Here is an 11,881-nt window from a genome sequence, read left to right on the forward strand (position 1 = left end):
ATCCCTTTGTACATTGTCTACCGCCAGTCGCCCCCTCCTGCTTCCTCTGATCACATACACCTTTCCAAGCAAACCCTGTCGTTGGGAGTTCTCCGTAGGACCTAACCTTCCTGGAATTTAGCATTTTTAATGAGAGGAAAAGCTTCAAGAGGTAGGCATCTGGTACACGTGGCCTGTGCCCAGGGCTATGTGTTTTAAGCCTTCAGCTCTGTAAGGCAGATGGGTAGCTCAGCAATTTGATTTTAAAATTGTGAAACCAGCTCCCTCCTGCCCCACCTTAGTTCTATTGGAGTGCAGACAGCCGGTGGGTACAGAAATACACGTATTGTCTGTATATTCATCATATTCTCATAACTAGTAATTGAAAAACTGAGTATACGCCACAGGTAAGGCTCTATATTACAGAAGTGGACAAGGTAGAGTGTGGCAGACAGTCTGTGGCTGCAAATTTGGTAATATAGTTTCTGTATTCATATAGCCTCCCAATTCATTTTTGTTATGACCTTTTTTCTGTGCCTGAATTTTCACCACGGTGTAGGGAATTATGCAAGGCCCTGATACCCAGAGCTCTGAGCATCTTGCAAACTCTTCTATCAATGAAGAGTGATGTTTCGTCTCCATCTTTACTCTCTCCCTGCGTCTAGTCAGCAGCAATTAACGGTCGACTGCTGATTCATTGGATGCTATTTAGTTTGTTCTATCAGCTGTTTATTAATCTGTAACTTCCTGTTAAGACGCAGGGTGTACTTTCTAAAGAAACCTTACACAGCATAAGTTTTATTGGGGGACTGGTGTACTAATACATAAAGAAGATCTGTGAGAGTTACTTAGTCCCACAGGCTGTTTTCTTTCAGCAGCATTTTATGGGCACTCGCTATGTCCCAGGCCCTGCTCAGTGCACTGGGGGTGCAGGGATGAATGAGATAGTCTCAACTTCCAGAAGTTTACCCTCTACTTCAAGGACACAAACTTAATAAAGTGTGTTAATTGCAACCAAAGATGTGCAAGGTATGGCAGGATGCAACGGAGGAACTGGAAAATTCTAGAGAAACAGAGGAGTGAGAAATCTACTGTAGAAGAGGCTCTAGAAGGGAATCCAGGAAAGATTTTCAACTGGTGGATGATATGACAAAGATGTCATATTTTGGTGACAATCTGGGGGACAGACTGGACAAGGAAGAGCTTGAAAGTGGGAAAATTATGTGAATATTATTTAAGAGGCTGTTGCAATGATTTAGGCAAGAGATGATAAGGGCCTAACTGAAGACAGAGAGAGGGATACAGAGGAGATTTGAGAGAATTTTTACAACACGATAGGACAGTGGGAGGCAAGGGAAAAACAGGTGAGTGAAGATTTTTGTTTTGGAGCACTTGGTAAATGATGTTGCCATTAGATAGAATGGAAAAGAAAGAGAAGCAAGTGTGTTGCGTGAGGGCTGTGGAGACAATGTTGAAATTCAAGTGCCGTGTGGGAACGTCATTAATTCATTGGAAATCCAGGTTTGTAGTTTGAGAACGAGGTCTGGGCTGGAAATACAGATGTGAGCGACATCTAACAATTTGGGAGCGTGATTCTGTTAAAAGCAGATTGTGTTTTCTGTTTATGTAGCTTGACAAATGACTAGTGCTTCAAAAGTATATAGTATTTATTTTATAATGTAGTTTCCATGTAAAATGTGAGTGGAGTCCAGATCACGGCTTTTTCTATAATGGTGTCAGCTTTAATATTGGGGGTTGGGCATATCAGGAGGGGAAGAGTCCAGTACAAGCTGAATACAATCTACAAACTTTACCTGATCGAGTTAGGGCATTAACATTGACATTAAAACTGTTACTTGCCTTTTCAGGATTAGAGATTTAAAAAACATTCAAACTCTGGAAAACTGTATAGTTGCATTTAATCTTGAAGTGCTGTAAATGAAAGTTCTTTCCCTAAAGTGCTTTACAAGTCCCTGGAAAGTTGGTGAAAATGTGAAAGCCCCGCTGTCTTTTACCATACAAAGTAGAAGTTTCAAGAGTATCTTTTTGAAAAATTGTCCTTTGTATTGAGGGATCGAGCCTAACCCTAACCTTAAGTCTAATCCTAACTGTAGCCTTAACCCTAACTCCAGCCCCAGCCCCAACCCAGGTATGCCACTAGCCCTAACTCTCACACTAACCCACACCTACATCTGCACCTTGTCTACGCTGAACCCTAACCCTACCACTCACCACCAACCTGATTGTGACCCTAACTCTAAACCGAAATGTAGCGCTGACCCTAACTCTGGCCTTAACCCTATTTCTTGTCACTAACCCTAATCCCGACCCCAGAACTGGCTTTTTCAGAGGTGGATTTATTAGGGAAAAATGTTCTTTGGGTTTCTAGTAACTAGATAATCAAAACTGAGAAATGAATTTCAGATTACGTGGGTAATTTAGAAGCAGATCATCAGCAGACCATCTTTAACAGCACATCATGATTAGGTAGCCTGACCTTTCTGATAAAGATATCCAAAGGTCTGGGTATCATTCCCGGATGTGCACAGGACACCCTTCCTTCTGTACTCTTGATTTTAGGAAGTGTACCTAATGAGAGTTGCTATGAAAATTCAGTGAATATCTCTGAGAGGCAAGATCCAAATTGAGAGGACCTTTGCATGGACTTCATAAAGGTGTGTGCTAACCTTGGCCCCGGTCTTCTGGGACTCCCAAAAGTGCAAGACTCGGGGCTGGCCCTGAATCTTAACAAACAGTTAAGTTTGTGCAGTCCGCTTCTGCGGCCTGGGGTCCACAGGTTTGGATCCTGGGCACAGACCTATGCACTGCTTAACAAGCCATGCTGTGGCAGCGTCCCACATATAAAGTAGAGGAAGATGGGCATGGATGTTAGCCCAGGGCCAATCTTCCTCACCAAAAAAAAAAAAAAAAAAGTGCAAGACTCTCTTACTCCAGAAGACTTACAGAGGGCTGGGGCTCTTCCATTTATATCTAAATCTCAATGTGACCAAATCCAGACCTTACCAGCTAGAACTCACCTACCTTAGACTGGCAGTCATTAAGACAATGTGCAATGTTAGGCTCTGGGGGTTATAGAAGTAATATAAGATATTGTATTGCATTCAGAGACTTCACAGCCAAGCTGAGGAAAAATGACTAACATGATAAAACAATGAGAGAGTATGACAGGACAGAAGGTAATTCAGCGCTGCGTTATGTGGCACAGACCTGGATACTGAAATGGTTCAAAGTGTGGGCAATGTTTTCTCTCATTTATGTAGCACTTAGCAGCTTACCAAAACTTGTAATACACTTTCAATCCTTCCTAGGATCCTGGGAGGCTGATATAGGGCAGGCGTTAGTATAATCTTTCATATTTGCATATGCAGAAAGAGGCTCAGAGGAGTCAATTATTCCCCCCTACTCCCCCCAGCAAAAGCAGAAAAGCATAGCTTTTGAACTCAAGTTGGCCAACTTCAGATCCAGTGGGAAGCTCACTCTATTTCATGGAGTAAATGAGACTTGAACTGGGCCTTAGAGGATTAAGTAAAATTTGAAGAGATGAGGGGAAACAAAAGAGTATTCTGAATGGGGTGAATGCCGTGAGGAGAAGGCAGGAAGCCAGGAATGGGATAGGGGGCAGACAGAGGAGAGCAGATGAGGTAGGACTGGATGGGAAAAGGGGGCTTTGAGAGTCAGGCAAAGCTGTTTCCATGTCGTGTAGGGTTTCACTGAGAAATCAATGAATTGTCTGAACTGGATAGCGGCATGAAGAAAGATCCATCTGATAGCGGTGTCCAGGGAGGGTTAGAACAAGGAGGCCCCAGAGCAAGAAGGCCATCGAGGTGGCTTTGAGGTATGGCTACAAGGAAGGGCTTGGAATGGGGTTGCAAGAGTTATTATAAAACAGAAATAAATGAGTAAAAAAAACGAAAACTCAAAAGGATAGACTTAGTGTTTAATTGAACAGGAGAGATGGAGAAAGTGAAAACAATCAAAGAATTCCAAATTTCAAATAACTAGTATGTGGCCTCAGGCAAGTCCTAGAATCTTTCTGGGCCCCTCATCTGAAGGACATCTGATGGCAGAATGTGGTGGCAACACTCACCTCACAGTGACTGAAACTGGTTATGTATATAGAACTATTGGATTAGTCAGTTGCTTTAACAAAGAGGGGCAATTTTAAAATGTCTAGAAAGATATTCTCAATAACATTATTTAAAATAAGAAAAATTTGGAAATATCTAAATGCTCTACAATGGGGAAAGAAGTAAATACATTATAAGTATTATGTAGAAATTAAAATCACAATTGAAGAACACAGGGACATAAATATTCCAAATATAAAGGAGAAAACAGGACACAATAGTGTCTGAACATCATTAAAAATAAAGATATGAAGAGAAAAAGGACTGGAAGAAAACAGTGAGTGATGATCTCTGGCTGATTGTAATGTGACTGACTTGTGTTATCACTCTTGTACTTTGTACTTTTCTGGAGTTTCCAAATTTTGTACAATGAGCCTTCATTACTTTTATAATGAGGAAAAAATATTTAGGAAAAAAGAGAAAGAAATGAGATCAACTCCTCTTGTGTAACATCTTTAGAGGTGTTGTGCCTCTTCTGCTGCAAAGTGAAACAGTGTGTAATAGGCAGAGAGGTAGCATCCTTCTCTCTGACATGGAAGATGTCAGTGGAGTGGAATGCATGCTGGGACATGGCAGAGAGGAGGAGGTGACCCTCATGGGAAAAAGGGAGTAGAGCTGAAGAAGATAAAATGCAGCAAAAAACAGAGCAGAGATACATGCCTTAACTGAATGGAAATCAGTACTTCTCTGTAAGGTAGTCTGACCTTTGGAAGCTGTTTACAGCTCAGATAAACACAAAACCAACTCCGGAAGTAGATAAGAATGCAGTTATGTCACAACTGCAAACAATGCTTATTGGACAAAGTATTTCACTAGGTTTGCTAGCCCAAGGAGACCTTTGCCAGGATCCCTAGTGGTTTTCCACTAGGACTGCAAAATGTTTTCAATGAATGTGCATTCCTTTATGCCTAAATGCCTAAATGTGCATTTAGGCATAAAGGAAAATTGACCACCCAGTGACATCATGAAACATTTATGTGTTGAGAATTTTTTATGAATTTATATATAACTAAATAAAACATCTCTAAGAAATAAGAGCACAAGTGTGCCCTTGAGGAAAATAATAATTGAAAACCAATAGAATAATTATCTTAGAATCTTGATCTTGACCTTGATCCATGATAATTCCTGGCTTTGCGCTTAGTAAACAGATAATATGATGTGACAGGGCTATTTATTGGAGGTGATACGGAGTAGTGGAATGGTCTTTGACTCAAAGTTTTTGCTAAATGTGTTATTTCACATGACCTTGTACTATCACTTACATTGAAAACCATGGGAATTATCTTTAACAGATAGATAGGTTTCTGACAAATGGAGACTTCCTTTGGTTTATCTTTGAATTTATTTTATATTTACCTGTGTGGTGTTGTTTTCCACCAAATACATGCTACTCAAAGTTCAGGGAACTCTCCTCAAATGTGTTTTCTCCTCCCTGCAGTTTACATGGGCCCCGCCCGTGTTTGCCGTCACTGTCTGTCCTGGGCGTGACTCTGCCACACCACAGGTGGAGCACACTAGGGTCCACCTGGTAGAGGCTCAGAGCTCTCGAAATACACAAGTTCCCAAACACCAACAAACACCAAATCTGAAGAGGGTCAGGGTGCAGCCTCTCTGTCTGGTTTTCTTTAGAATCAGCTTGTTGTTAGACTTTGGGTAGACCCACATGTGCTAATTTTCTTGGCTATGCTCACATTTGTAAAATGGCGTAAAAGAAAATAAATGGACGTAGCAAATAGTGGAAGAATCTGAATTTCTCTCTACCTATCGCTATCCCCCAGAGCTTGTGACTCTTGCCTGTATTTTATGTGCCAAGTGGGCAAAACTGCTCCACATACAGATGGGAGATTTTTCCCAGTTGTAAGGTATTTTTAAATATTGGTTCTCAAAGTAAACACTGTAAGATTGTTCGCTTGTGATATGACATAGAGGATGCCAGGAGCATTAGGAAAACAAAAATTCACACGTCGATACTAATTTTTTAGAAGCTGAACTTCATTAGAGTGTCTTTGCATCTTTAAAATGTCTAGGAGGAAGGAAAGATAGAATATAGTAATAGAATGGGAACTTTTTGACCTTATTTATAAAAATGAAATAACTAGGCCTAAGACAGCTTTTGTGTTGGAGCCCTCTCATCCCCTATTTGTACTTAAATGACTGTCAAAATACACCACAAGTTAGCACACCATGTTTAATCAGTGTGACATCTGAGGCTTCCTAAGAGGCCACTGTTTCTCTCCCTTCAGCTAACCAGCGTGCTCCCGGTAGCTGCTCTGGATTAACTGTCAGAGCCAGAGGGTCCGGTTACCTGCTGGCTCGTTTTAGAAACACTCTCCCTTTCTCTCTCGGCTAGCAGAAGTGGCCCTTGCTGAACTTATATCATTCCAGCATTGAAAAAACTTACTCTTTTGACAAATACATACAAGCAGAGAGCTAATGGGGTTAGCTACATCTGTTTGAAGGAACCTGTAGACATTTTGCAATTGATGATTCCTAACTTGCTTGAGATGTGTACATTTTACACCTAATCCTTGACAAGTAAGCCAAGATTGTGTGGTTTTCGTCGTGACCTGTGGTGTAGAAGAGAAGAAGAATGAGGAAGAAACTAACTTGAAGATTTTACAGAGACAAGGGCTTGGGAATTTCCCTCTGTTGTGGAGTCCACTGGAATAAACAAAGTCATTAACACCAGGCCGCTTAACTGAATGCATTTTATATTTTAAGTTTCAAACACAACCTCAAAGCAAAGAGGAACCTCTCCGGGACCTGAGGCAAGCTTGGTAAGTCACTGCTTAGGATTAAAACTTGCATATGAAGCAAAACACTAGCAAGAATGTATTTTAGGAAGCAATGTTTAGGTCCTGAAAAAATCCTGTCCTTTCTGTAACCATGACTGTGCAAAAATAAGAATTCTCACATGGTGGGAGAGGTGATTTTGGGGTATATTGCTGGGCTGCTTTGGGGTACGTTTTCTTTCAGGGGAAGGAGAGTCAGAAAAATATTCTTGGTTTTACCATCTAAATCTACTCTAGCATAAAATCAAATTGCCAGTGGCTTGGTATTTGAGGATCAAGGCAGGTTGATGATCTGTGAATTATGCTTTTCTTTCAATATATTCTGAAATACTGACTGGTTGGACATGTAGAGTTTTCATGAACATACACCAAGGAAGGACTTTATTGAAAAACTCAAATCTATCCTGATTTAAGGAGATCTAGTTCCATTTTTTAAAAAAACTTGCTTTTTGCCCTTTATTTCATAATAGCTTTAGTGTTAGAGAGACAAAACCATAACCAAAGCATTGAGTTGATGACAAATACATTATAAAGAGCAACTGTAGGCAGTAAAAATAGAAAAAGATGTCATGTATTTCCAAAGAAAAGCTGGACATTTAAACTTCAGAAAACAGACGAAAAGATAATTTTTTACTTTCTACTTATCCACAAAAATTGCCTTTGTTTTTGTAATCAGACCCACTAAGGTGGCCTTTATATGGTCCTTTGCCCTTATCAACCAAGTGGGGAAATACCTAAATGTGAAATCATTGCAGTTTATTAAATGTCAAAGAGAAACTTGTCAACCAGAGGGATCAGATAACCAATTGCTTTGCAGAGCGGTTGCTAACCACAGGAGAGGTCAGCATTCCCTTTAAAGATAACCGATGACTACCAAAAATGCATAGTATATAAATAATTAGGAAAAAAGATTAGAAAGCATGACACTTGTGTTATGCTCTATGATCCTAAGAAGAATAAATATTACGCTTAGTGTCATTAATAACAATCATTAAGTATCAGTGTGTTAGAAACTGTGAGCATAGACTAAATTGCAGCCTAATTCCATACTCTCAGTTAAGTAAATGGACAGGATATAAGCACAGGAGTGAGAGTTCAGGACAAGTGTTGGGGGACGGGGAGGACTGTCCAGGGTAAGTTGGATGTACTTTTGTGGCTATGAACTGAAAAGACAAGCTTCTCAGGAAGAACTCTTTCAGTCATGAGATGTGATATTCTCCCTTTTCTGTCTTGGGAATGTCATTCCCTGAGATGAGGGAAGGAATGGAGCCTTCTTAGCCTCTTTTCTGGATGCTTTCTGTCTTTGAAAAGGAGGAAATGAAATTCCCAGGAAGGGATCCTGGCCAAGTTAGAGAAACCCTAAGGAGATCTGTGGGATTCTAGAGGGTCCATTCTTGGGTGGGCCTAGGAAAGCCTATGAACCCCCTGCAATTTTATGCAGAACTGCTGGTTGAAGAACGACTCTTTGCATAAGTAGTGTTTGAGAAAAGCACCCGCACAAGTGGAGGAGAGACAAGGCTTCGAGCTGTGGTTGCCGTCGAGGCTGGGCTGCCTTCTGCTGCTCTAGCACTATGCTCTGTATTTCAGGATATTCGTGAAAGAACAGGCCCGATTCAGGACCTCTCCACTTTGCTGTGTGTAGGGTGTCTGTGTATGGAGAGAGAGAGGAGAAAATGCTGCTTGCCCTTTGTAAACAAATATAGGTCAGCCAGTGAAATTTAAGAACACTGTAATTGGGTCGTTCTTACTCAAGCAGTGATAGAGAGGGGCCTAGCCATGAGAGAAACTGAGGCTTACTGGGGTGGCTTTGAATTCCATCCAGGAGGAGTGAGATGAAGGCTCAAGTGGAGAATCAGAATACTAGAGCATTAAGATCATAGTAATGAAGAGAGGTGTGTGAGGATCAAGGCAAGGAGAGAAGTTGGAAGCTAGAAGTAAAGTTGGTGATGAATTACAAGCAGAATGGGGCAGGTTGAAAGGAAGGAATCGTGATGAATGATTCTGAATTGGTTCTGTTTGATCTCTGCCCTGCCCACCACCCACAGATAGCTAATCTGACCCACCCAGGAAGGTGAGGTAAGGCACGTGGGAGCTCTTGATGGTCCAGCTCCAAGCTAATATGTTGTGAGTGCTCTCTGAGTATGGTGGGTTCCCACAGCTGATTCCTTTTCTAGGGGATGAGAGAGCGTTCGTGCGTTTTTAAAGAATCCCCTCTGGGTATCTCCAACTGAATTCGCGGTGGTGAGTGGGTAGATCCAGTGAGGCGGATCTTGACTTGCCTGGCTGGTCATTTTCAACCTCTTCTAACCCTCCGCCCCTTTGACTAAGGTCTGCCTCAAGTTTTATTCTGCTGAGGTGAGGTAGGCCTGCCCCTGACAGAGGCCTTGGGGAAACATCCCCGTTTGTAAATAACCCTGTCTGGCTCCCATCTGTAGGCTGCCCCACTGACCCAAGGGAAGAAATGTGCACCTACGCCCAGCCATTGGTGGGAGGCGGTTACTCCCAATACGGACCTTTCCTTTTTCTGCTTTGCCACGTCAGGCTGATCCAGCCACACCATCTCAGACCACCCTTTATGCTTGTGCCAAGCTCTCCACGTGGTCCTCCTGAAGCTCCTCTCCCACTTGGCCTGTGGTTGGAGGGAAGCGTCCTCTCCTCCTCCCCCACGGCAGGGTGAGGGCGGTGGAAGGGAGCACAGTGCACCGCAGCTCCGTCCAAAGAAGTCTCCTCTCTTGCTTCCTCTTCACGTTCAGTCTTTTTGCAGCTTGAGCTGGGTGATGGGTTAAGCTTTATAAAAGCAGTTTTCAGCTCTTACTGCCTTGTCTAGGTAGTCTTTGAAGTTTGTCAGTACCTGGAACCTATTATTTTTCAGCCTTTGGGGAAAAATGGAAACAAAACAAGTCACATCCTAATAGGCTGTTGAAACTTACAATAAAAACACTGAGTAAAAGGAAGTACCCATTAAATATGATGAAAATGTGCTGAGACTCCAAAAGCTTTCAGAAGAAAACCACATGAACCACCTAAAAAGTTAAACACTAATTTTTTTTCTAATCAAATTACAACAGCAGTGACACATTATTGCCTCAATAATTTAATGCCATTTCTATGCTCACAAGTCAGTTCAGATATTTCTTCTGTATCAAAAGTATATAATTCAATATTTTTATTGTTGCTTACTATTGCAGTCAAGGCAAGAGTTTGGTGCTTTTTTTAATGTGATAGAATAAAATTATTGGAAATTATATTCAGTGACTATATTTTGGCCCTTGGCAACATCAAATGATATAAATTATGATTTTCAAAACTTCTAAGTCCCAACTTTCTTTAGATAAATTCACCAGTTATGCTTAAAAGGGATATTATTTTGACTCACAGAATAATTTCTATCCAATGCCTTCTTTAACATTTCGATTCAGATCAAAGCTTATAATAACTGATGAAGGTCTGAGAAGAGTAGTTCCAATTTTATTCCTAGAGAATGTTTGCTTTGGGTAATATTGTTCTTATTATTTATTATCCTAATTTGTACTGACTAGATTTTTTAAAAATATAGCTTAATTCTATGGGAACAATTAAAATCTCATATCAATTAAATAAATGTTGGTTAGAAAATTCAAGCATTATGACTCATTGTTGCAAATTAGAGTGTAAGGCAGTCAGATAACTTTAAATTATAGATGATATGTACTAAATTAATCAACATCTTGCATTCCAGAATGAATTTCTAAAACTTGAGCTGTTTTTCAGCCACTATTCCTGAGTTTCTTTTTGAGTTTAAATTCAATAGGGAATTGGAGTTTTTCTTATTTCGTGAGCAGGGTCAAAATCTGTTCCAGTTATCTAGTACTGCATGACCAATAACCTCAAAACTCAGTGTCTCAAAGCAATGACTCTCATGTAGTATTTCTCATGGTGTTTGTGGATCAGGAATTTAGGATTGACCCTGCTGAGTAGTCTAGCTTACAGTGTCTCATGTGGTCCAGTCTGACGGCAGCTGCAGAGGGATCAGCAGTGTGCTGGAGCATCTGGGGACTGGCCAGGCACCTCTGTCTTCCTGTGGTCTCTCCTCATGACTAGTTTGTGCTTCCTCATAGCATGGCAGCCTCAGACATCTTACATGGTGGTTCTGGGCCCCAAAGGCTAGTGTCTTTTTTTTGTGTGTGTGAGGAAGATCAGTCCTGAGATAACATCCATGCCAATCCTCCTCTTTTTGCTGAGGAAGACTGGCCCTGGGCTAACATCTGTGCCCATCTTCCTCCACTTTATATGGGATGCTGCCACAGCATGGCTTGACAAGTGGTGCATCGGTGCGTGCCCGGGATCTGGGCCCGGGCCGCCGGCAGCAGAGCGCGCGCACTTAACCACTATGCCACGGGCCCGCCTCCAAAGGCTAGTGTCTTGAGAGAGAGAGCCAGGAGGAAATTATATTGCCTATAATGACCTTGCCTTGGAAGTCATTCTGTGTCATTTCTGCCGTATTCTATTCAGTGAGTCATCAAATCCCACACAAGTTCAAGGGGAGGAGACATAGGCTCCATCTCTTGATGGGAGATTTGAAAAGTTCTGGAAGAGTATGTGAGAACAGGAAGAGTGTCCATTTTTGGAAAATACAATATGCCACAGTTTGTTCTCTGGCTACAATAATCCACATCCCAATCATATGCAAAATGCGTTCATCTCCTCTCGCAAGACCCCAAAATCTCATGCATTAAGGCCCCAGGCTCAGGCTTAAGCTTCAGGATCAAGTTACCTAAATTAAATATAAGTGCAGCTAAGGCTTCTCAAGTGCAGTTCTTCATGTACAGCAACTTGAGTAACATTCCTCTCAATCTAAAGACTTGCAAACTAAAAAGACAACTTATCTGCCCTCTACGTGTGCAACCCTCAATCGTGGGACAGCATGGGTAACCATAGATGCTCCTGGTCAACAGGGAAAATAGGAAGGACACAGCAACC

This window comes from Ceratotherium simum, chromosome 28, assembly GCF_057802395.1.
Source record: "Ceratotherium simum simum isolate JZ-2026a chromosome 28, ASM5780239v1, whole genome shotgun sequence".
NCBI classification, from domain to species: Eukaryota; Metazoa; Chordata; class Mammalia; order Perissodactyla; family Rhinocerotidae; genus Ceratotherium; species Ceratotherium simum.